General features: G+C 37.3%; 1 protein-coding gene across 2 annotated transcripts in view; it reads left to right on the top strand.

The window, feature by feature from the left end:
* Nucleotides 1-2,833: 2,833 nt before the first annotated feature.
* LOC121298940 (zinc finger and BTB domain-containing protein 5-like) overlaps nt 2,834-25,054 on the top strand; it is a 48,262-nt gene continuing 26,041 nt past the window's right edge. For both annotated transcript variants that reach the window (XR_005947348.1, XM_041226283.1), the window contains exon 1: nt 2,834-2,954. The gene's annotated coding sequence lies outside the window, so the exon portion shown is untranslated. The remainder of the gene's footprint in view (nt 2,955-25,054) is intronic.

Below are 25,054 nucleotides of genomic sequence, written 5' to 3'. Positions count from 1 at the left end.
ACAGCGGCGGGCACTTTGCCACACTGAGTTGTTAAATGATGATGATATAAGTATAAGACCAGCAGATAAAGGATGGGAATAGTGATAATGAACACAGATGACTATATTAAATCTGTAGAATGTGAATTAAGGAATACGGATACATATGAAGAAGTTAAGATCAATAAATCGGTAAACGAGGTTAAGGAAATTGCGGAGAGACTACACAATAAAGGCATTATATCAAAAGAATTTTTTAAAAATACATGCAGCCACATAATGCAAGAATAGGCCTGGCAAGAGGAAATCCTAAGAAAATCACCCTATATGAATGACAGTCAGCACGATTTAATAATCCAACACACACAACAGCTGAAATAGCAGAAAAACAACTTAGGTCACACGTTGAGAAATTACCAAGCTATGTTAAGGATACAACACAGTTTTTAAAAAGACTTGAATCACTAAAACACCACCTTCCACAGAATACAAATCTATTTTGCATAGATGTAAAATTCTTGTACCCAAGTTTCCCTCGCAAAGAAACTTTAGAAGCTTGTCAAAAAGAGGTAGATAATAGAATAGTTAAATCAATACCAACATCAGAGTGCTGAACAAGATCGACGTAGTTTTAGAAAACAGTTATTTTACATTTCTTGATAAGAATTACAAACAAAACAATGCTACAGCAATAGGATCTAAATTATGCATTTTGCCAGTACATACATGGGGAAAAATGGGAAGAACAATTACTTAGAAAACTGGAAAGAGAACCTTTATACATCTGGTTTGTAAATGATATTTTTGGGGTTTGGACACATGGAGAAGAATCTCTTTTCCAGTTTCATAAAATGGCAAATTAAATACACAGTAATATTAAGGTGGACCTTCGATGGACAAGAAAATAAATCAAATTTTTGGATACCGTAGTAAAACTTGAAGAAGGTTAAATTAAGAATTACCTCTTCTGGAATAAGAATACAAAGAATATGCTCTAAAGAAAGTGACTATGTAAAACAAAAAAATGTATTAAAAAAATCTTAAAGAGAATACAAAGAAAGAATTATAGAGACAGAGCTAAAAAAAAGTGGATAAACTCAAAATAGATGATATACTAGATTATAAAAATAGAGATAAAAAGGTCAAGAGAGTCCCATTAGTAATGACGTACTCTAAACTTTTGCCCAATATTTCTAAGATTGTTTGGAAACACTTGTGGATTCTACATAATTCAGAAAAATTGAAAAAAAAAAGTATTTCTGAACCCCTAGTTATAACATTCAAAAGAGAAGCTAATTTAGGTGATATTTTAGTTCAGAGTAAACCTACAAGAATAATTGACAGAATATGTTCTACAAATACTTGCACTAGTACATTTAAAGTGTGTAAATGCATGGATAAAAGTAAAAATATAATTAAACATAACACATATCCACCAAAAACTAATACCTACTGTAACAATAGCAATGTTGTTTATGGAATAGCCTGTGAAAAATGTGATGAAATAAAATATATTAGAGAGACTGGCACAACTTTAAATAAAATAATTTTCAGAACCACCTTTCATTAATTTGAAATTAAAAAAAAAAAATGAACCAATGGTACAGCACTTCACCAGTCAAGGACATGACATAAATGATGTAAAGAGTGTAGTATCAGAACAGCTAAAATTAGACAATGTGACATAGAAGAATAAAAGAAAGTAAATAGATAAATAGACTGAACATGATTATGCCACCGGGACTCAACAGAAATGAATGAACTAATTCATGCCAATATATTATAAAAAAGTTACAAATAATTAAATAAACAAAATTAATTCAAAAGTTGTGCATGCTGATGCACTGGGGAGACCAAATCAAGGCTGATCCTCAGAGCCAGCGTTTCATGATAATATAAATATAAGTTTAAATAAAATAATGTTAATTAGAATTAATACAGATTAAAAGATATTAGTAAAAATGATATCACAATATATAGAACACCATTACATCATTTAAGACTAAATCATGGAAAGTAAATGGATAAATAGACTGAACACGATTATGCCAGCGGGACGCAACAGAAAAGAATGAAATAATTAATTCCAATAAATATATAAAAGTTAAAAATAATTAAATAAACTAAATTAATTCAAAAGTTGTGCATGCCAATAGGCAGGGGAGGCCAAATCAAGGCTGATCCTCAGAGCCAGCATTGCATGATAATATAAATATAAGTTTATATAAAATAATGTTAATTACAATTAATATAGATTTAAAGATATAAGTAAAAACGATGTCACAATATATAGAACACCATTAGATAATTTAAGAATAAATCATGGATTTGAATATAAACAATAACAAGTAGTTGCCATGCCGTCAAACACCTATAAATAACTCCAATGTTTGAATCAAACTCAGGCTCTCTTGAGAAAGATATGTACAACATATCGAAACGTTGGCCCGCTGGTGCTTTGAGCTAATACACACACACACACACACACACCAGGACTGCTTCTCGCACGCGAAGCCATCGTAGATGGTCAAATATGTGAGCTTTCCTCCCACATTGAAAGCATGCCTGCCACAGGGCTCCCCTGCGTCCTAAACCCTGCTGCATGCCAACGAGGATTGCAGTTACCAGACCTACTTGATTTTTGCATACATTTACGATTTGCTCACATAAGGGGGCTAACAGCAGAGTTTGGAGCAAAATAGTGGTTAAACTCTGTCCCAGGAGTTGTCCGGGAGAAGTGTCCAAAATACGGGGAGTCCCGGCAAATAAGGGAGAGTTGACAGTTCTCCTTCTAATAGATGCACAGACGTCATTTCGTTGGGACAGTGCTTTCCCGTTCCGGTTGTTGTGGCTCATTTGCAGGAAGAGGAGGAGGAAAGAAGGAGAGCTTGGGGCTTCGTGAAAGGTTCAGAAGACTATCTCTCCAGGAGGGACTCAGAAGAGATACGGGGAAAACACCGTCCTAATAATATCAGGTGAGAATACGACTAATTTTCTTAATTTGGTGTGCTATCTCTCGCAGTCTCTGAAGTCCTTGTAATATGCGCAGGCGCTGGAATATAAAAACTGATTTAAAACAGATTGGGACAAGGCTGCAGTTTAAAAAGGAATTTAATTTTTTTGTATACGTTAACTAAATCTGTTTGCAAACAGCCGTTATTATACAGGTGCACAAAGTGGGCTTCAGCTGATGTGTTTCACGTGGTCTGTTGCATTGCGATCTCTGCCGCAAGGCACGGTGCTTCTTTGTTTTGGCTTGTGACGTGTGTGACATCAAAACAGGGCTATGCTGGGGGGACGTATCAGATTTATTTTGTAAAATGCAAGCGGTAATCCTTTCGGAATTCCTAAACATCTCTAATAGGCAGAATGGAATGGATATCGCCGATCGGCAGCAGGCTAGTCATTTTATGTGTGAAATGTATCGAAAAAGGCAAGGCCAATAAAGAGCTTAGGTGTATTTAGAGGCATTGTTTTCGATTCATTTTCTTTGCGGAGTCCACAGGGGGTTAGGGTTTGATTTCCCCAATAATCTATTGACGTTCGTCTTTATTTTTTTCTGCCACTTGGATTTTTTTAAAACAGTTTTTATTACATTTTGTCATGGTTTAGCTAATAGAATGGTAAATTACAGAAACTTGTTTTTGCTGATGTTACAATTAACGAACTGCAGCAGTATAATTGACTGGCAAATTCAATAAGTAACAATTTAGTACTACATCTCCAGCTAAGAAAACACCCGGCTGTTAGCCGAGGCGTTTTTTAAAACACAGACAAGGCGCAGGATTTCCCAATCCTGGTCCTGGGGACTCACTGTACTACTGGTTTTCATTCCAGCTGAGTTCTCGGTTACTAATTAAGCCCTTAATTGAATTGATAATTTGCTTAATTAGACTTTTTTTACAGCTCTGATTTTAAGTTTGCTAACTATTTATAGCTAAACACAATTTTAAAAGGTCTAATTAAGCAAATTATCAGTTAACTTAAGGGTCTAGTTAGTAATTCAGTGCTCAGTTGGAATGGTTAACCGGGGCCGGTTTTTCAAAACTTTGGTAATCGGATTTCTGCGTTTGATCTGGATTATTTTGTGCAATTGGGGTTTTTCAAAATACCAAAATGCGATTGGGATTACTGTGATACAGATTTCGTTTTGGTATTCCGATCGCATTTTTAGTCAAGATTAAATGTTGCAATTGGGTTTTTCAGAATTTAAAGAGAACATCACGATTACTTTGATCCAAAATATCAGGATAATAGTGATCCTACTGCGGAGATGCATTTAACTTTGAAATGATCATAGAACATCGATATTTTGTTTGAATTGTCATAGCCAACACATACTATTTGAAAATCAGATGTTGTGATATCATATTTACATATTTAACTTTTGTAGCCATGCAAGCAAAAAGGAAAACACGTATTTAGTGGTATAGTTTTAATTAAAAAAAAAAAAAAAAAAAAAAAAAAAATTGTGTAAAAAAACCCTTTTTTTCAAGTCTTGTTTTTAGTCAATTTGGATTTAGTTAAGTAGGCAAATAAGAATTGTTTGAATGTGTTTGTGCACTAACATTACAAGTGACTTTTGTTGAAAAATAATATAAAACATAGTTGTGTATTACATTAATCTTATTTATTTTGTTAAGTTAGATAATAATAATAATAATAATAATAATAATAATAATAATAATAATAATAAACATAAACAATACAGTATAGAACATAAGAAAGTTTACAAAGGAGAGGAGGCCATTGGGCCCATTTTGCGTGCTTGGTTGTTAGTAGCTTATTGGTCCCAGAATCTCATCAAGCAGCTTCTTGAAGGATTCCAGGGTGTCAGCCTTACTGGGGAGTTGGCTCCAGACCCTCACAATTCTCTGTAAAAAAAGTGTGTCCTATTTTCTATTCTGAATGCCCCTTTCTCTAATCTCCATTTGTGACCCCTGGTTCTTTTTTCTTTTTTCAGAAACTCTTCTTTGCACTCTTTCTAGAGCAGCAATATCTTTTTTGTAGCGAGGTGACCAGAACTGAACACAATATTCAAGATAAGGTCTTACTAGTGCATTGTACAGTTTTAACATTACTTCCCTTGATGCAAATTCAACACTTTTCACAATATATCTGAGCAGGTTGTTGGCCTTTTTTTATTGTTTCCCCACATTGTCTAGATGAAGACATTTCAGAGTCAACATAAACTCCTAGGTCTTTTTCATAGATATTAAGAACTAGCCCACTTCAAAAAAATAGATTTTGTAATTGTGATTATTTGTTGTGTGGATAAATGTAATCCAGTAATGACGTTTTTTAAAAAAAAAAAAAAAAAGACAGTATCAAAGTGATCCAGGTAAAAATAATCTTGATCATAAAATGTAGGATTACAAAGTCCAGATCACTGTTACCCACGTTAAAAATTTTGAAAAACTGGCCCCAGCCGACACAGCGGGTCCCCAGGACCAGGGAAACCTGGGTGAGGGCGAAGGTTAGGGTTAGGGTAAGGGTTAGGGCCGGAGCTGGGTTCCGAGCAGATCTACTATTTTCTGCCTTTCACATTAAAAAAAAAAAAAAAAAAAAAAAAAAAAAAACCTTCCTGGATTATTCAGTTTAAACATTTGAGTAAACAAAATAAGTATATACCATAAAACATTAAATAAAAGCCCCAGCGTTTATTTACAATATTTGCCAGTAGCCCCGGCCACAATTGGAGGCTTGCCGTTTATTATGCAAGGTCACTAACATCTGCAAATACTTCAGATGCAATCATGAAAAAACTGCCTGCGCACAACCTTATAGAAACGACAAGTAAAACATTCCAGCAATGGCATTAGAAGGTTGTGTAAGTGAGTAATAACAGTTTGTATTATTGTAATAATAAAACAGTAAAATCCACTGGACAGCCCTGTACATATCAGAACATAAGTTTGTATTTCTTACTTTCAGCATGCTCAAAAAAGCTAAACTGGTTTTAAAAGGAATAATTTCATAAAAAAAACTTGATGCATTGCGTGTACCTTTTTAAAATAAATTAAATTCATTTTTCTTATCCTTCATCCTGGTCTGTGTACATTCCAGCCAGTCGTTTTTGCATTCGAAATCGGAAAACGATTCATTTTTCATTTTCTAATTTCAGAGTTTAAAATACAAAAAACGATTCAGGCTTGTCTTCCCATTTTACATATTGGTTTTTGCAACAAAATATTCAAAATGGAATAATCTGTAATACAAAAATAAATAGACTGTAGGGGCAAAAAATGAAATCAATCTCCAAGAGTCAGTGATAACGTAATAATCATCCTAAACCTCAGGGTCTTTTCATCGCTATTTAAAAACAAATTGATAAGCTCTCTGTACAGCCATGTGTGTATATTGGCTGGAACATTCATTATGACGCGCATTTTATTTAGGGATTCTGTTTTTCCGCTTGCAAGATTTAAAACAAGATTACAATCAGGAATGGTGGCTTGTTAGCAGGATTTAAAGCTGTAATACACTTAACGTACGGAGGATTTAAAACAGAATTGTGGCGAAATGTACAAAAATGCCTCCACACAAAAACCCCAAAAGAATGTGCTCGTGACTATAGGGATTTCATTGTGTAAGACAGCAAAGGAAAAAAAGTACAATTTAAGTGTACCGTTGAGTTCCTACTATACATATTTTGACAGAGAAAACAACACTCAAGCATTTTGGAAAGTAACCAAAAACACTAATTTCATACAGCATGTCAAAAACAAAAGCCCTGAAAAATTTTTTTTCATAAAACTCAAATAGCTAAAATAAGCACCGAAAAATACAATTAATAAAACCTGAAAAACGAAAGCCCTAATTATTATCATAACCTTGCGTTTAAGAGACCTGGCATATATTTACCATATTTCCCAGCAGCCCAAGCGCTTATTAAAGACCCTGCGAGTATTGGAGACCAGCGATTATTTGAAGTTTTACAGTACTTACTACTTTACAGTTTTACTAATAAATACTAAGGCTGCATTCTGTCATTTGACTACTATTGATAGTCGAGCCTGTGCAACGTTTTTGTGTAAAGGGTTTAAGCAAAGAAGTTTTTTTTTTTCCTATTAAATTTGGAATTGGCAGTTATTTTTCCATTAAGCACAGTGCATTTCTGCTCCCCTCAGGTCTGACTCACTGACTCTACATGCAATTGAGCTCACCACCACTGCTTGAATTACAAATACTGTATTGACTGAGCTACAAATACATTGCCTCCCGATGTTTGGCAATTATTTTCTAAAGAGGGCAAGAAAGTAAAGACAGTAATGTTTGGGATACTCCGGTAACAACTAATTTGCATGACCATTTAATGAGACGGCAGCCTACAAAACACGCGTCTAGTGAATGTATTGCTGTTGCATTTTTAGTTACTTGTAAACGTATTGTTTAGTTTAACACAGTATAAGCTATGGTAAATGTACTTAAGGGTTAATTATTTTTTTGCAGCTATGCAGTCGGTTCCACGTATTATCTATGGTATTCAGAAAGTCAGTTTGTGCTGATTTTTTGATTTGAATTAAAAACAAAACGTGAATTAATAAAGTGCAGTTCCCCATGCTTGCATATTATTTGATTTTTCCTGCACGTGAAGTGCTGTGCAATCCTCATGCCTAAATACAAATATACATTTTAAACAACCCGTGTTCCACAGACCCATTTCCTGTGTACCAATGACTACACCATGTAACACAATTTTTGTTCCTGGGTAGTAAGTGTTATTTCCTAATTGCTTATGCCTCAAAAGTATAGAAAATGGCTATTATTCCCCACAGACTTTGCTTTTGTGACCAGGACAGTGATATTTCAAAATATCATTATTTCCAATGGGAAAACGGGCAAATGTGTGTGTCTTCGTTCACATAGTCAGAAAAAAACAACATATGAATCCAAATTAACATGTATTTATACTAAAGTAATACAAAAATGACTACAAAAGATTTAGAAGTGAGTAGTTTTTCGAGATTTACGATTATACTGTAAATACAGTATAATCGTAAATCTCGTAAAACTACTCAGTTCTGCAAGCAACTTGATGGCTTCCAAGGCATTCTTGTACATATCTGTGTTCCATAGTAATCATAACCCTACGTGCTCTGTCTAAGGAGTTATAAACCAGTTTTTCATTTCACCTTTAAGGAAAGGTCAGAGGTCACAGGCAAATGCATCTTTTGATACAGCATATGTGGTTTCCTATGTGTTCCATAGTAACCATGACCCTATCTGCACTTTGTAAGGAGTTATAAGCTAGTTTGCCATTTGACCATAACCCCTTCTCTGCTGAAGCCCTTGTAACGGACTGGGCTGCAGACTTTTTTTGAAATTGGGCTCTGAAGTTTCTACTGGTGTTTTTGTGGTTTATTTGGACATGTGGCCAAAAAATACTGCTCTATTGTAAACAAAATGCAACTTTTTTTTATAACATGTATTACACCTACCTCACACTTAAAATGCTAATGTTTGGTGTAAGAATGTAGAAACTTTTAAGATGCTGGATGTGCCTGTGCCTATGTGGAAATCTTTTCTTTGGTTTTGGGGGTTATGTGCTCCAGACCAGGGGTTCCCAAAGTTTTGGTGATGGATGGACAATTTCCAGAGGTTGCATGAGATGGGGGGCTGCACAAGAAAATGTACCATTCAAGAAACCGAAATATGTCCCAAATCTTACCTTTTTTTATTTCCTATACATTGGTGTTTAAATTTGTAATGTATATTACTACCACTACAACACCAGCAGCTTTGAAATGGTATTTGTATTTTATCTTGTGTCTTGGTGCCACAACAGGCTTAGGTTTGAGCACCAGTGTCATGCGGTCACATCTTACATTGTCCTGGTCACAACAATTAAAGAAGATAATACTGAAATAGGTACTCTTCAAACTATACCAATTAAACTCTTTTGTGGGTTATTTTTCAGTAGTGAGGTGGAATGCATCTTGACAACTAACTACTTCACTAAGAGCTGAATATGTGTACAGTTAACTCCACTTAATTCAGATCTCTGGGGACCATTCAAATAGTTTGAGATGTGCAAAATTCGAATTAAACGAATTATGTAAATTGCCCCATGGTGTGGACATTTAGAGCTATTTCCATAGTAAATGTGCAGAAATAAAATGGACGTTGCTGTATTTTACCTAGATGTTTTTATTTATTTTTTCTAGCTGAAATCCACGAAATAATCACACATTTCTATTTAAAGTGCAGAGTTAGTTATTCATAAATTATCTGCCATTACATTGGCGCTTTTTAAGCAATTACATGCGATTGCTACTGTACTGCAGCTTAACTGCAGTCTTATTGAGAAACACTATACAAAAAAGAAATGTAACAGTAACAATTTGAAACTGTAGTGGTACTGTTACTACAGTAGTACCTTCCCTAACAAAAGATCCAAGTTGAACACCAAAACTACAATACTGTACAAAGAGCATTTTCCCAATGTAGTTTAAGCTGAATACAGTTTAGCACTTAAAATAATAAACAAATCTGCAACAGAAAAAAAATGCCTTTACATTAACATTACAGAAGCTAGCTAGCATCATAAACATCAACATAAACATCTAACGTTATTTGGATGGTACCTTTACGGCTTGATATCACAGTCTTTGAGCATCTTCCCAGTGGAAAGCGATAAGAGACGACAAAATAATAATTTAAGAAAAGCAAAAGCGCTTTCCCTTTTCTTTAAAGGGACAGTGCGCATATAATGACCGTAACAACTTACTTAATAAAATTGGCTCGAGAGGGTGAACATGTAAAAAATGTATTTTAGGGATTTTTTATGAACTTTGATTGCTGTGTATTATTAATTTCCCCCAAATTACATACACAAAGTTTTACGAAAATTTTCAGAAAATATAATAATAAAGTAAATGGTCAGAAAGGGGGGTGGGCCTTGGGGGGCCGCACCAAATGTCCTCACGCACCGGAACTTTGGGAACCTCTGCTCTAGACAGATACCTGGCCACTTTTAATTTGCCACTTTGAAAAATGCAGCCCATGGTCTATTGTACCCACCCTGATTTCAGATGGCCACTACTCCATCAATGAATAAGAGAAGTATTTATTTTCTGAAACTGTATAAGATAAGGATTTTATAAATGGGTAACATGACCTTGTGCGTTAATGGGGTGTTACCAATAATCCTTCTGCAATTTGAGGTAATGTCACTGCATATCGTAAAAGTCACTTTTTCTCCTTATATTTGAACTTGTGAATCTAACAGCTGTTGTTGCACTGTTAAAAAGTCATTGTTTCTGGATTGCCCCAAGTGTCCTGAATTCAGAAATACCAAACATGTGCACCTTTCTATAGTTTGTCAGGCGTTTATAGGTCCTAGACTGAGACTAGGTCGCTTTGAACTTTGCCCTTCCACAGGGTAATGTTGCTGCTTGACTTTTAGTACCTTTTGTTACTGGTCATGGTGGTTTGTTCTGGGGTTTAGTCGTTCTAGTACTCATGTACCGTGTGGTACCTTTCAAAACACTCCTCCAAACAGAGGCCTGGCTGAGAGGGACAGCGGGGACTGTAGTACCATGTATCCCTCCGCATGCCCTTGTGGGAACACACACAGCGCTCTTTTTGTGGTCTTGCTTTACACCCAGATGGTGGCAGCGTCCGTATAAAGTGATGTTCAGTAAATCTAGCCACTGTTTCTAATCTTACTGTTTCTGGCAAATATGAGGCTGGAGATGACAGAAGTCTGAAAGGCTAGAAAAGTAAGCATGTTTTCTAGAGCTGTACAGTACACAACATGGCTATTATATAACAAAGTCTGGACCATTTACATGGCAAATGTTTTATACCATGCCATGGTCTTCCTTGCAGCATTGTACGGCTCCAGCATTTGGTTCAACTTATCTACACCTCCCATGTGTCTTTCATGTAGTCCAGCAGATTCAGGATGGTCCCTCAGGAGAGCATTAGAATTGTCATTATAGTGTAAAAATGTTAATTAATTGGAACCTGTCCCAGCTGATGGTGGCAGGGAGAATTGGGCAAGCGTAAACAGGGTCAGTGGACCAATATAAATCAATTCACCAGTCCCATCAGAAGGGATAAATCCCAGAACTTTTTCATTTTGGTTAGATTAGTGGGGACCCATTTGCGCACCCTAGAATATCGCTCCAGGTTGTCCCCATATTGTGCCATGTATTGCTGGGCATACAAATTGGTCTGCATAACCAAATATTCAAAGAAGTCATCAGTGAACAGCAACTGGAAGAAGTCACTTGGGGTCAATCCAGTTGTGTTCACCCTGGTACCTGGTGTGCCAGAAAAAGGTGGAATTTGAGGCTGGATAGTATTGGGGGAGGGCCATTCATGCCACCCAACTCTTGGTCCAGGACCTACTGTACTCTGTTCTGGTAGGGGCTCAGGCCCAATGTCCATTGGCTCCTCTTCCTCACTACTGCTGGATTTCTGACTGGAGGAAGATTCACTCGGTACATATTCACTACCATAGTCATCAGGCACAAAATCACCCTCTGAGTCTTGAGTCCATTAGGAGATCAGCAACAGCCTCTGCACTCAGCCACTTTCTTACCATTTTACTGAGTAAAACTTCAAAATTAACACTAAAATAATAAAAACACAAATATATTTCAAGGGCAATTTATCCCAGTTTCAATGTAATATACAGTGGCTCTCAAAAGTATTCACCACCCCTCTTTGGACTTTTCCAGATTTTATTGTGTTACAGCATGGAATCGAAATGGATTTATTTAGGCATTTTTGCCACTGATCAACAAAAAAGTGTCAAAGTGAAACATAAAATATAGAAATTGTTCTAAATTAATTACAAATATAAAACAGAAAATAATAGATTGCATAAGTATTCACCCCCTTTGCTATGACACACCTAAATAAGCTCTCGTGCAAACAATTGTCTTTAGAAGTCACATAATTAGTTGAATGGAGTCCATCTGTGTGCAATTAAGGTGTTTCACATGATTTCAGGTTAAATGCACCTGTCTCTTAGAGGTCCAACAGTTGATTAGTACATTTCCTAACAAAAACTACATCATGAAGATGAAGGAACATTCAAAGCAAATCTGGAATAAGGTTTTTCAAAAGCACCAGTCAGGGGTAGCATATAAGAACATTTCCAAGGCATTGAATATCCCCCGGAGCACAGTAAAGTCCATTATTAAGAAATGGAGAGAATTTATGGCACAACTGTGAATCTGTCTAGAACAGGCCATCCTCAAAAACTGAGTATCCGGCCGAGAAGGGCACTAGTCAGGGAGGCCACTAAGAGGCCTATGGCAAGTCTAAAGGAGTTACAGTCTTCCACGGCTGAGCTGGGAGACACTGTGCATATGGCAACAATATTCTGGGCGCTTCACAAAACTGGCCTTTATGGAAGAGTGCAAAAAGAAAGTCATTGTTGAAAAAACTCACCTCAAATCTTGGCTAGCATTTGCCAGAAGGCATCTGGGAGACTCTGAGACCAAGTGGAAGAAGATTCTATGGTCTTATGAGACCAGAGTTTTTTGGCCTCAACGCTAAGCACTATGTTTGGTGCAAGCCTAACACCACACATTATCCTGAGAACACCATCCCTACCGTGAAGCATGCAGTGGAAGCATCATGCTATGGGGATTCTTCTCTTCATCAGGGCCTGGAAGGCTCGTGAAGATAGAGGGCCAAATGGATGCAGGAAAGTACAGAGAAATCCTGGGACTTGGGAGAAGATTTATCTTCCAGCAGGTCAATGACCCCAAACACACAGCCAAAGCCACACTGGAGTTGCTTAAAAACAAAAAGGTCAGTGTCCTGGAGTGGCCCAGTCAAAGCTTGGACCTGAATCCAACTGAGAATATATGGAAAGAGTTGAAAATTGCTGTTCACCAAAGGTCCCCATCCAACTTGACGGAGCTTGAGCAATTTTGCAAAGAAGAATGGGCAAAAATTGCAGTGTCCAGATGTGCAAAGCTGGTAGAGACTTATCGAAATAAATTCATGGCTGTAATTGCTACCAAAGGTGCCTTTACCAAATATTGACTCAAGGGGAACTTTCTTGTTCTTCAACCATTCTGATGTAGACTTGCTTGTGTGTTTCGAATCATTGTCTTGCTGCATGACCAAGCTGTGCTTCAGCTCATGGACGGATGGCCTGACATTCTCCTGTAGAATTCTCTGATACAGAGAAGAATTCATGGTTCCTTCAATGATGGCAAGTCGTCCAGGTCCTGATGCAGCAAAGCATCCCCAAATCATGCTCCACTGTTGGTATGACGTTCTTACTGTGGAGTGCAGTGTTTGGTTTTCGCCAGACATAACAGGGCCCATGTTGGCCAAAAAGTTCCACTTTTGACTCATCTATCCAAAGAACATTGTTCCAGAACTCTTGAGGATCACCCAGGTGCTTTTTGGCAAACTTCTGGTGAGCATTCATGTTCTTTTTAGTGAGCAGTGGTTTCCGTCTTGCTACTCTGCCACGAATCCCATTTTTGCCCAGTGTGTTTCTGATGGTGGTGTCATGAACACTGACCTTAGCCGAGGTGAAAGAGGCCTGCAGAGCCCTGGATGTTGTTCTAGGGTTCTTTGTGATTTCCTGTACGATTTTACACCTTGCTCTTGGAGAGATTTTGGCAGGACGGCTACTCCGGGGAAGATTCACTAGTGCCAGACTTTCTCCATTTGGACAGTATGGCTCTGGTATGGCTCTGACTGTGGTTTGGTGGAGCCTCAGAGCCTTAGAAATGGCTTTGTAACCCTTTCTAGACTGATGGGCATCGACAACTTTTTTTCCAGAGGTCTTCAGGAATTTCATTTAATCGTGGCATGATGTGCCTCTAGAACCTGTGTGCTGACAAATTCACTTTGATGGTAAGGACCAAAGTTAGTAAGATTTATATTGGGCAGGAGTGGCCCAAATCAGGCCTGATTGTTAACCAAACTATTCAAACAGCTCACCCTAACTATCCCTTTAATTGGGTTGAGTTAACTAGGGGTGCCAATTACTTTTTCACACCTGAAAATTGCATGTTTGATTACCTTGTACACCATACAAATGAAAGAAGCACCAAACTTTGGTGTCGTCTTTTCTCTCCTACTCCCTCTATATACTACTACAACCCACAAAAAGATCCTATCAAATTCAATGTGAAAAATGTGCAATATTGCAGAAAATCAGACAGGGGGCAAATACCTTTTCACGGCACTGTGTATATAATTATATAGATATATAGATATAATTTTAAATGAAGCAAATGAAAATTTAAAATCAATTCAAAATTTTGGGAAAGGAGAAAAAAAAAACTGGATCTGGTACAGTATTTATTGAAAAACCAACCCCCTAATATCCTTAACACTAGAAGGACTGGTGATATACTTGCATAGTCCCGCAGAAGTTTATCTGACTGCTGTATTGAAAACACTATATAGTTTAAGGAGAGGAGAAACAGTTGGATGTAATACAGTTTTTTTTTTTTTTTTTTTTATTGAGTATGTTACATAAACATCTTCACAACTGAAGCACATACAATTTTTGCCCATTTCTTCTTTGCAAAATTGCTCAAGCTCCTTCAAGTTGGATGGGGACCTTTGATGAACAGCAATTTTCAATTGGCTTTGACTGGGCCACTCCAGGACATTTACCTTTTTGTTTTTAAGCCACTGCAGTGTGGCTTTGGCTGTATGTTTGGGGTCATTGTCCTGCTGGAAGATGAATCTTTTCCCAAGTCCCAGGTCTCTTTCAGTCTTCAGCAGGTTTTCCTCCAGGATTTCTCTGTACTTTGCTGCATCCGTTTTGCCCGCTTCTTCAAAAGCTTTCTAGGCTCCGACACAGAGAAGCATCCCCATAGCATGATGCTGCCACCACTATGCTTCACGGTAGGGATGGTGTTCTCAGGATGATGTGCGGTGTTAGGCTTGCGCCAAACATAGCACTTAACGTCATGGCCAAAAAAAGCTCTATTTTATTCTCATCAGACAATATAATCTTCTTCCACTTGGTCTCAGAGTTTCCCACATGCCTTCTGGCAAACTCTAGCAGAGATTTGATGGGAGTATTTTTCAACAATGGCTTTCTTTTTGCCACTCTCCCATAAATGCCAGTTTTATGAAGCACCCAGGCTATTGCTGCTGTATTCACAGTCTCCCAGCTCAGCTATGGAAGACTGTAACTCCTTTAGACTTGCCATAGGCCTCTTAGTGGCCTCCCTGACTAGTGCCCTTCTCGCCCCGATACTCAGTTTTTGAGGATGACCTGTTCTAGACAGATTCACAGTTGTACCATATTCTCTCCATTTCTTAATAATGGACTTTACTGTGCCTCAGGGGATATTCAGTGCCTTGGAAATGTTCTTACATCCTACCCGACTGGTGCTTTTGCATGTGCTTTATTCCGGATTTGCTTTGAATGTTCCTTCATCTTCATGATGTTTAGTACATTTCCTAACAAAAACTACAACTGTGGGACCTCCCAGAGACAGGTGTATTTAACCTGAAATCATGTGAAACACCTTAATTGCACACAGGTGGACTCCAACTTATTGTGACTTCTAAAGACAATGGTTGCACCAGAGCTTTTAGGTGTGTCATAGCAAAGGAGGTAAATACTTATGCAATCAATTATTTTCTGTTTTTTTATTTGTAATTAATTTAGAACAATTTGTAGATTTTATTTTTCACTTTGACATTATGGACTTTTTTTGTGTTGATCAGTGGCAAAAACTCCTAAATAAATCAATTTTTATTCTGTGTTGTAACACAATAAAATGTGGAAAAGTCCAAGGGGGGTGAATACTTTTGAGAGCCTGTGTGTGTGTGTGTGTGTGTGTGTTCTCAGCACACCCAGGGGAGGCTTTTTTAAGGAGGACAAAGATGTTCAAAACTCCTGTATGTGATTGTAATAGGGCGAGGAGCCCTGTGCAGTTGATTATGTTTAGAACAGGGTCTCCCCCACCGCCCCTGTGTTAGTTTATTTATTATTTATATATGTAAATGATGTTGAAAGCTGTGTGATTTGTTCATTATGATTTATTTATTGTTGTATATTTGCATATGACGGCGAAGCGCTGTGTGTTTGTGAAGCGCTTGTGTTATTTGTTTTTGTCAGTTGTGCATGGGATGGGCCCCATCCGTATTAAAAACCTGTGCAAATTTTGGTGGGCCATCTCCCACCTTAGAGGGTGAATCCATTAAGTCATTTGTTGGTATCGCATAGATGATCACCTGTATAAAAACCCTGCAGGTCTCCCTGTTCGGGGTGGGGTGTTCGAGAGGCGAACGAGAGCGAGAGAGAGGAGGAAATTAATTTAAAAAACAAACAAAAAAAAAAAAAAAAACATCTAGCAACAGTGAAGGCGATTTGCCCTGCCTGAACTGGATCGTATTTGTAGTGTATTGTGTTCGTGATTATTTTGTTTACATCTTTTATTTTCACTCTGTGAGCAAGTGTGTTTTTTGTTTTAATTATTTTAATTTTTGTTCTTTTAATAAACGGCGCACAACATGTCTTTTCACTGCAGTACTTGCCTGTGTTTTCAGTTCCTGCTTCTGGCCTGACGTCACCGCTAAGCCATAGCCTGTCACAGCGATTTGTCCAGACAACTTTTTAATAATCAAGAAAATCACACGACTCATTTAATTTGAAGTTAATGAATGAGAGCAGTAGTGCCCTTTTCGGTTTATTAAATGCTTAAAAATTGGATTGGTTGGTTGCGCAGACCAACATAAATCCTAAGTAAAAAGCAGTCTGGGCGATCCAGTGCTTTTTACGGGTTTAACAGCATTAGTACTTCAATACAGTAATACAAATATGGTTATTATTTATTTTACCTTCAGGCTATACATGCACAAAGCTAAAAACGCCCACTGCTATATTCTAGAACATTCAATATATGTCACTCTCAAAACTAAAACTAATTTCTATACCTTTTATAGCAATGCATCAATATAAAATACATTAAATTCAAATATATGCTTACCTTCCAGTATATGGAAGTGTAGTGTAGAAGATATTGAAAAATAAAAACGGTCTTCAAAAGGCTTTTGAATATGGCCAAACAGCAATCAGTTTTTCAGAGACCCTCAGAGCATGGATCACACAACCTGTAGTTAGCAAGTCTAGTGATATCGAATGGGGTCTTGCTCTGGGCTTATTGGATTTTCACTCCTTTTGAATATATCAGAAGTCCAAAATAAATCAAATCATCACTCGCCTTGACATTTCTTATCTTTAATGATACATTCTAGAAGAATCTGGTCAACTCCTTTTTAAAACTGATTGGATATAACTTGCCAAAAAATATTGGAACTCTTTTTCCAGCTAAAAAGTCTGGTAGACCAAAGTTCACAGAATCATTGCTATAATATAGTACAAGTATATGTGAGAGATGGTTTTTAATATGGAACACCAGCTCTATTTGATTATATTAAACTGGGTCAAAAAATATATAATGCCCTCTTAGCCACATATTATGTTACCTTTTCAGTGTGTTGTCAGTGTCCAGTCCATGTCTAATAACTCGGCATGTTCAACAGGATTCGAACTCTGCGCCAGGCTCAGCTTGGACTGGTTCTGCAAACATGACGACAGGCCTGTGCATCCAGTGGCTTACATCAGAGGTGTGGGCAACCAGGACCTTTACTTGATATCTGCAAAAACTTAAATCTTGTTATTTTTTGTAAGAGCATACATGGGTTGAATAGAGCACAGATGGGTTCATATATGTGTTCCTCTGGCAAAGTGCCCTATGTATAAACACTGAACAAAAATATAAACGCAACATGCAACAATTTCAAAGATTTTACTGAGTTACAGTTCATATAAGGAAATCAGTCATTTGAAATAAATATTCATTAGGCCCTATTTTTTTGAGGATGCAACATCGATAATGGATAATTGCAAAGCATATCATGGTTTATTTAGATTTCCAGAAAGCTTTTGACAAAGTCCCGCACAAAAGATTAATTCTCAAACTGAACGCATGTACATGGATTAGGGAGTGGTTAACATGTAGAAAACAAAGTACTGATTAGAGGAAAAACCTCAGAATGGAGTGTGGTAACCAGCGGTGTACCACAGGGATCAGTATTAGGTCCTCTGCTATTCCTAATCTACATTAATGATTTAGATTCTGGTATAGTAAGCAAACTTGTTAAATTTGCAGACGACACAAAAGTAGGAGGAGTGGCAAACACTGTTGCAGCAGCAAAGGTCATTCAAAATGATCTAGACAAGATTCAGAACTGGGCAGACACATGGCAAATGACATTTAATAGAGAAAAGTGTAAGGTACTGCACGCAGGAAATAAAAATGTACATTATAAATACCATATGGAAGATACTGAAATTGGAGAAGGAATCTATGAAAAAGACCTAGGAGTTTTTGTTGACTCAGAAATGTCTTCATCTAGACAATGTGGGGAAGCTATAAAAAAGGCTAACAAGATGCTTGGATACATTGTGAAAAGTGTTGAATTTAAATCAAGGGAATTAATGTTAAAACTGTACAATGCACTAGTAAGACCTCATCTTGAATATTGTGTTCAGTTCTGGTCACCTCGCTATAAAAAAGATATTTCTGCTCTAGAAAGAGTGCAAAGAAGAGCGACCAGAATTATTCCGGGCTTAAAAGGCATGTCATATGCAGACAGGCTAAAAGAATTGAATCTGTTCAGTCTTGAACAAAGAAGACTACGTGGCGACCTAATTCAAGCATTCATATTTCTAAAAGGTATTGACAGTGTTGACCCAAGGGACTTTTTCAGCCTGAAAAAAGAAACAAGGACCAGGGGTCACAAATGGAGATTAGACAAAGGGGCATTCAGAACAGAAAATAGGAGACACTTTTTACACAGAGAATTGTGAGGGTCTGGAATCAACTCCCCAGTAATGTTGTTGAAGCTGACACCCTGGGATCCTTCAAGAAGCTGCTTGATGAGATTTTGGGATCAATAAGCTACTAACAACCAAACGAGCAAGATGGGCCAAATGGCCTCCTCTCGTTTGTAAACTTTCTTATGTTCTTAATCTATGGATTTCACATGACTGGGAATACAGGTGTGCATCTGTTGGTCACAGATACCTTAAAAAAAAAAAAAGGTAGGGGCGTGGACCAGAAAACCAGTCAGTATCTGGTGTGACCACCATTTGCCTCATGCAGCGCGACACATCTCTTTCGCATCGAGTTGATCAGGCTGTTGATTGTGGCCTGTGGAATGTTGTCCCACTCCTCTTCAATGGCTGTGCGAAGTTGCTGGATATTGGCGGGAACTGGAACAATTGGGAATTCAAATTGCCATCGATGAAATGCAATTGTGTTCGTTGTCCGTAGCTTATGCCTGCCCATACCATAACCCCACCGCCACCATGGGGCACTCTGTTCACAACGTTGACATCAGCAAACCGCTCGCCCACATGACACCATACACTCTGTCTGCCATCTGCCCGTTACAGTTGAAACCGGGATTCATCCATGAAGAGCACACTTCTCCAGCGTGCCAGTGGCCATTAGAGTATTTGCCCACTGAAGTCGGTTACAACGCCGAACTGCAGTCAGGTCAAGACCATGGTGAGGACGACGAGCACGCAGATGAGCTTCCCTGAGATGGTTTCTGACAGTTTGTGCAGAAATTCTTCGGTTGTGCAAACCCACAGTTTCATCAGTTGTCCGGATGGCTGGTCTCAGACGATACCGCAGGTGAAGAAGCCGGATGTTGAGATCCTGGGCTGACATGGTTACACGTGGTTTCCGGTTGTGAGGCCGGTTGGACGTACTGCCAAATTCTCTAAAACGACGTTGGAGGCGGCTTATGGTAGAGAAATGAACATTCAATTCTCTGGCAACACCTCTGGACATTGATATGCCACACCTGTCAGGTGGATGGATTATCTTGGCAAAGGAGAAATGCTCACTAAAAGGGATGTAAACAAATTTGTGAGAAATCACTTTTCGTGCGTATGGAAAATTTCTGGGATATTTCAGCTCATGAAACATTGGACCAACACTTGTTGCGTTTATATTTTTGTTCAGTGTAGTATATATGTGCTGTTATTATTGTATTGTGATTTATTGTGCTATTATTGTTGCAGCGTGGATGAAAGCCGCCATCATCATGTATTGTTTTGTGTGTTTTTAGAACCTTGTGAAGATGCGTCACTATCAGCTACTGAGTATTTAATTAGCTGACAGTCGTGCATCATTATTAAACTCGTGCAGACTCTCACAAAGGATTAATAAGATAACTAGCTAGTTAACCCCTCAGCCAGAATGTAAAAGAGCTGCAGATTGGCTGCACGGGGAGGAGAGTAGTGGAGAGAGCGAGAGTCTGAAACAAAGCAAACTAAAGATAAGGATCAGTGAAGGCAATTGCTCAGCCTGACCTTGCTGTTCTTTTGTGTTCATGATTTTGTTTTTTTGTTTGACTATTTAATTTGCTGTGTGTTTTTTTTTAAATAAATTATCAAATATTTATTTTACATTTAATTAAAATACGAGCACCGCAGAGGCATTTGCCCTACCTTTTGAGTTTTGGTTTCATTTCCTTGTTTAATGTTACCACTGTAGCCCTCACTGCCACAGTTCCATAGTAAAAATGACCCTACCTGCACTGCCTAAGCAATTATAATCCGCTTTTGCTTTTGACCTTAAGGAGAGGCCAAAGGTCACAGTCAGACATTTTTTGATAGAGCATATATGTATGGGTTCTTATGTGTTCTATAATAACCATGACACTATCAGCACTTTCTAAGGAGTTGTAAGCTAGTTTGCATTTGACCTTAAGGACTGGTCAAAGGTCAAGTTCATTTTTAAATGGAGCATATATGTGTTCATTTGTGTATTCTATTGTAACTAATGACACTGTCTAAACTCTCAAAGGAGTTCTTAAGTTTTGCATTTGAGCTTTAGCAAGGCAATATGTGCAATTTGACCATAGCTGAAATTTGATTGGCTCGTGATGGCCATGTTTTTTTATGTAGTGACTTGCTTTGAACAAACTTGATAGACAACCTTGCCAAGGCCATGTGTGCAAAGTTTTGACTTAATCGGCATAATCCTTTGAGAAGTCATTTGAATATTTGACAAATCCAATATGGCCGCCAAACAATATTACTGATCGACTTCTCTTGAACAACCAGAAATCTAGGCCATGAGGGGAGAATGTGCACCAAGTTTCAGATATCTGCTGTAAACAGATTCGGAGAAGATTTTTCAAAATTGTCAAAAATTCTCAAAATTCAATATGGCCACCACACCATGTAACCTATGACCTTCATTTTCGCTCTGACACAACTACCCTTAGGTGCCTACCACCCTGCCAAGTTTCGTGAGTTTCTGTGGCATGGTGTTGATTTTAGAGATTTTTTTTCAAGAGTGGAAGAAAAAAAAAACCCTAACAAACCATTCTGGCTAGGAAGCCTAATAACTAGAACTGTCAGGCAGTTTTACGGCTTCCAAGCTCAGTACCAGTTGGAAATTTTGGCAAGCTGTAGCATTGCTGCACAAAGTGTCAACAGTTTTATGGAGCAGTTTCAATTCAAAAGACTGCATTAGTTCATTATCTCACGATGCTTTAAATACCTTAGTAACCATGACCCTATCTACACACTAAGGATTTATAAAAGCTAGTTTTATATTTAACCTTAAGGAGAGGTCATGATCAAGGTAATTTTTTAATAGAGCATATATGGGTTCATAAATGTGTTATATAGTATCTATAAACCCATGTCCACTGTAAGGAGTTGTAAGCTAGTTTTACATTCTCTCTCAGAGGTCACAGGCAAGGTGACTTTTGGATAGTACAGATCTGTGTTCCATACTAATTAGTTATATATTACTAATTAGAGTTATAAGCTAGTTTTACATTTTAACATGAGAGGTCAAAGGTCGCAGACAAGGTCATTTTTGGATAGAGCACATATGGTTTCCTATATGTGTTTGATAGTAACCATGACCCAATCTACACTTGTTATAAGCTAGTTTTGCATTTCGTTTCCAGGCTTATGTTTCCATGGACACCGTGAATGGACCAAGCAATGTTGGTGATAAAGGCTGAACTGTACAATCATATACCTGAGTTAGTAACCGTACAACAGAGTTATGACATTGTGTAACTTTTTAAAACAAACAACCTATGTTTGCTATGCAAGATTGCCTTTTTTTTACTCAAGTGTACGAAATACAGTGTGTATATGTTTTAGGATTGTAAAATGTCTTGTACATTGACTTAAATCGATTTGAAACCTAGCATGTACAATTAATTCAGGAAACTATGTTCGCTGTACAATTAATATGACTGTTGATGATTTTATTTTTAAATGCTTTGTTTTGCTGATTCAGTCTTTATTAAACAAAGAAAATATCACTGTATGAGCTACAAGATGTACCGGTCAGATCTTTTGCATATTCAGTTGCTTTAAAACTGTAGTCAAGTAATTATGACAGTTTACACACAAAATGCAGTTAAACTACAGACACAAAACACACAATGAATGCATGTATGAAGAATTTTAGTTATTTATTTATTTATTTTTTAATACCCAGGAAAGAGAACTGACGCTTGGGTATGTCTGTTTGTGCTAATCTATTAATAAAATGACTAAAATATCCAAAACCATTTGTATTTGTAATTTGTACACCACCAAAGTGATTTTCCATTTCAACATTATTCTTTTCCATTTGAAGTACTTTCCGTGTTTTTTGATTTCATGTACCTTAACTTGATATTTATGTACTGAACTTTTACTTTCAAGCTACTTTGTTCAGGTACATGCCAATACATTAGTACTTGTATTTTTTTTAATCAAGCAACAGTATACAGAATAAAATAAAATAAATTAACAAAGAAAAAAAATACAACTTGCTGTAGAAATTGATTTAATGTTTACAGAAAATGCAACAGAAATGAACTTCCGAAAACTAAAATTCGAAATTCGAAATTGCAGTTCTCGCAAGCACATTTAAAAAAAAATAAAAAATAAAAATAAATTATTAATGTGCTTGCGCATTCTCGGACTCTGTAGTTAATGAGAAATGGCGACATGGGAAAGTATGTATACTCAGAATCTTGGAAGACTAAAAATAAATGTAAGGACTGGTTGGTTACATGAATATTTCTGGAAACTTAGTGTCTTTTTTTGTAGAAAATGCAAAGGAAAAAATGGAATACATGAAATACATGGTATCTATATAATGTGTAATTTTGTATCTGAAATATAATTTCTCTGTTTCATTGATGTACAGTGCTGTGAAAGTATTTGCCCCCTGTCTGATTTTCTGCATTTTTGCATATTTTTGACACAATGTTATCAGATCTTCAACCGAAATCTAATTAGATAAAAGGGACCCTGAGTGAACCAGTGATGTAGTCAAGACTAAACTTACCGAGACAGAGACCGAGACCAAACGTACCGAGACAGAGACTGAGACCAATATATTTTTGTTGTGACCAACCTTATAAACTAAATTAATTTTTGCTAGAACAACAATGATAATAACTGTTTATTCTTTGAAAGTTATTTTTCTTTTAATAAGAACATAAGAACATAAGAAAGTTTACAAACGAGAGGAGGCCATTCGGCCCATCTTGCTCGTTTGGTTGTTAGTAGCTTATTGATCCCAAAACTTCATCATACAGCTTCCTGAAGGAAGGGTGTCAGCTTCAAAAACATTTACTGGGGAGTTGATTCCAGACCCTCATGGCTCTCTGTGTAAAAAAGTGCTCCTACTTTTCTGTTCTGAATGCCCCTTTTTCTGCTCTGCATTTGTGACCCCTGGTCCTTGTTTCTTTTTTCAGGCTGAAAAAAACGTCGACACTGTCAATACCTTTTAGAATTTTGAATGCTTGAATTAGGTCGCCATGTAGTCTTCTTTGTTCAAGACTGAACAGATTCAATTCTTTTAGCCTGTCTGCATATGACATGCCTTTTAAGCCCGGAATAATTCTGGTCGCTCTTCTTTGCACTCTTTCTAGAGCAGCAATATCTTTTTTATAGCGAGGTGACCAGAACTGCACACAATATTCAAGATGAGGTCTTACAAGTGCATTGTACAGTTTTAACATTACTTCCCTTGATTTAAATTCAACACTTTTCACATGTATCCGAGCATTTTGTCAGATCTTTTTTATAGCTTCCCCACATTGCCTAGATGAAGACATTTCTGAGTCAACAAAAACTCCTAGGTCTTTTTCATAGATTCCTTCTCCAATTTCAATATCTCCCATATGATATTTATAATGTACATTTTTATTTCCTGCGTGCAGTACCTTACACTTTTCTCTATTAAATGTCATTTGCCATGTGTCTGCCCAGTTCTGAATCTTGTCTAGATCATTTTGAATGACCTTTGCTGCTGCAACAGTGTTTGCCACTCCTCCTACTTTTGTGTCGTCTGCAAATTTAACAAGTTTGCTTACTATACCAGAATCTAAATCATTAATGTAGATTAGGAATAGCAGAGGACAAATAAACACAACAAATGTAACAAAAGAAAAATGTGTTCTATTGACTTTTTCCAGTTACAATCAATTCATTTAGGAATACACATCCTGAAAAGGTGTATAAAAACATTTACTGCAACAGATGGCTGTGAGCTGGAAGCAGAAGCTGCACTTGGCTTCGGGAACTTCCTATGCTCTGCATGAATGAAGGACGTTTTACCTTTTAGATGTCTAGAAAACAAAAAATGAATATGGAATTATCTTAAATGTCCTGTATTTACTGATCATTCTCATGTCAGTACAACCATCTGGGGCGCATTAGTGACCTTCACAGTTAACATTTTATTACAATTTATTTTTTTGGCTACAAATTTATGTTCCAAACATGCGACATATACTAGCGCCGTGAAAGTATTTGCCCCCTGTCTGATTTTCTGCATTTTTGCACATTTTTCACATTGAATTTGGTCAGATCTTTTTGTGGGTTGTAGTAGTATGGGCAAAAATGGGATTCGTGGCAGAGTAGCAAGACGGAAACCACTGCTCACGAAGAAGAACATGAGTGCTCATCAGAAGTTTGCCAAAAAGCACCTGGGTGATCCTCAAGCCTTCTGGAATAATGTTCTATGGAAAGTGGAACTTTTTGGCCAACATGGGCCCCGTTATGTTTGGC

Source organism: Polyodon spathula, chromosome 2 (assembly GCF_017654505.1).
Source record: "Polyodon spathula isolate WHYD16114869_AA chromosome 2, ASM1765450v1, whole genome shotgun sequence".
Lineage (NCBI taxonomy): Eukaryota > Metazoa > Chordata > Actinopteri > Acipenseriformes > Polyodontidae > Polyodon > Polyodon spathula.
The sequence above is the reverse complement of the archived record's forward strand: the minus strand, read 5'-3'. Positions and strand labels throughout refer to the sequence as shown.